General features: G+C 48.1%; 1 pseudogene across 1 annotated transcript; it reads left to right on the forward strand.

The window, feature by feature from the left end:
* The first annotated feature begins 286 nt into the window (after positions 1-286).
* LOC103254358 lies at positions 287-2,209 on the forward strand (annotated as a pseudogene). The gene has a single exon (XR_503949.2). The product of XR_503949.2 is annotated as a BTB/POZ domain-containing protein 10 pseudogene (transcript).
* The last annotated feature ends 99 nt before the right edge of the window (positions 2,210-2,308 follow it).

The raw sequence follows: 2,308 nt of genomic DNA on the forward strand, positions 1-2,308 counted from the left end.
AAGCAAGAGAAATTCTGGCTTCACAAAGTCCAGCAAATACATGGTATCAGGAGCCGCAGCCAGTCTGCAATGGACCTGTTGGTTGAGGACATCAGAAAGGGGTCCTGTTCAAGGAGAGACAAGACAATCAAGAATCTCAAGACACATTTCAGAATATTTTTTCCATTCCACTCCATTTCTTTTTTCATAAACTTCACACCCTCTAACATATTCATTGTTTAACATCATGTTTATTTTACTATACATAAGCTCCGTGAGAGCAGGTGTTTTTAGCTCTGTCTTGTCAATGAAATATTCCGGCGGCGCGCGGCAAATTCCGCGACGCCGCGCGACGGGAGTTGCTCCCGGGCCCTTCCCGCCCGCCGGAACCCACGGCGTCCCGTCACGCCGACGTCTCCCCGGGGGCCCGGCCGCAGGCGGCCCCGCTGGCGCCCGTTTCCGGGCGTCTCAAAGCGAGCCGGAGCGCCCGCCGGGACCGAGGGAGTCCGCCCGATCACGCCGCCGCCCGCGATCCCGCGGACGAGACGCCGGGGTCTCCGAGGAAGACGCTGACCCGAAGCGGAGTCCCGGGGTCTCTCTCCGCCGCGGGCGGGAGACGTCGTCCGCTTTTTCTCACGGCGACAGGAAGTCGAGGGGAAATCGTGGGACTCGAGGTTTGGCTACGCCCTCCCGTGTTGCTAAAGGAGAAGCTGACCGCACCAAAGTGAGTCTACTTGGTGCTATGGGGGACCTGAGAAATCCAGAGAGAGACGAAGGTCAAGTGACAGATCACGAGATTCATCTCATGAAAGAACAGAGTCTCAACTCACGCCTTGCATCAGAAATGTTACTCCTCCAACACGACAGCACCATGTTGAACGAGGAAAAGATCACAGTTCCTCTCGCCCAAGCAGTCCCCGTCCTCAAAAAGCATCCCCAAATGGTTCCAATAGCAGTGCTGGGAACAGCAGCAGAAACAGCAGTCAGTCAAGTTCAGATGGTAGTTGTAAGACATCTGGGGAGATGGTGTTGTATATGAAAATGCAAAGGAAGGCACTCGGAATGTAAGAACGTCAGGACGAGTGACACAGATAGAGGACAACACTAGATTTGTTATAGACCCATCCATTTTTACTGCACAGCCAAATACGATGTTGGGCAGGATGTTTGGATCTGGCAGAGAACACAACTTTACACGTCCCAATGAGAAGGGAGAATAGGAGGTGGCAGAGGGAATTGGTTCCACTGTGTTTCGAGCTACTCTGGATTACTACAAAACGGGAATAATTCGTTGTCCTGATGGCACATCAATTCCTGAACTGAGAGAAGCATGTGACTATCTTTGTATCTTTTTCGAATATAGTACTATTAAATGTAGAGATCTCAGTGCCCTTATGCATGAGTTATCAAATGATGGTGCTCGTAGACAATTTGAATTTTATCTGGAAGAAATGATCCTTCCTCTCATGGTAGCTAGTGCCCAGAGTGGAGAACGAGAATGCCATATAGTGGTGCTTACAGATGATGATGTGGTTGATTGGGATGAAGAGTATCCATCACAGATGGGAGAAGAATATTCACAGATTATTTATAGCACAAAATCATATAGATTTTTCAAGTACACTGAAAACAGAGATGTGGTCAAATCAGTTTTGAAGGAGAGGGGTCGTAAGAAGATTAGATTGGGAATAGAAGGTTATCCTACCGACAAAGAAAAAGTAAAGAAGAGGCCTGGGGGCCACCCAGAAGTGATTTACAACTATGTCCAAAGACCATTTATTCGAATGTCCTGGGAGAAGGAAGAAGGAAAGAGTCGGCATGTAGACTTTCAGTGTGTAAAGAGTAAATCCATCACTAACCTCGCAGCAGCTGCGGCAGACATTCCCCAGGACCAGCTGGTGGTCATGCACCCAACTCCGCAAGTGGATGAGGTGGATATTCTCCCTATCCATCCCCCTTCTGGCAACAGTGACCTCGATCCTGATGCACAGAATCCAATGCTGTGATGCTGATGTTCTTTGAAACCATAGCATGCTACTCTTCACAGTGAGGCTGTACTCTCTTCATTCTGCACTGCAAGGCCACTCTTCTTCATTGTGAGATGCACATAACAATGTTTAGGATACTGCAGTGTAGGCTTTTTTAAAGACCAAGGTAGTTGAATGGTTTTTTAAATGAGTACAACTCTAGCATCCTGAAGTTCCAGTTATATAAATGTACTTGTTTACCAGTAGTTCGTGAAATTGGTTCTTTGTATGGGGGACAGTCCTTTTTTCACACATCTGGGTCTTTTCAAAGTGTTGAATTGGCAGCTGGGGTATTTTCAGTT

Source organism: Carlito syrichta, unplaced genomic scaffold (genome assembly GCF_000164805.1).
Source record: "Carlito syrichta isolate Samal-C Ts95f unplaced genomic scaffold, Tarsius_syrichta-2.0.1 Scaffold276691, whole genome shotgun sequence".
NCBI classification, from domain to species: Eukaryota; Metazoa; Chordata; class Mammalia; order Primates; family Tarsiidae; genus Carlito; species Carlito syrichta.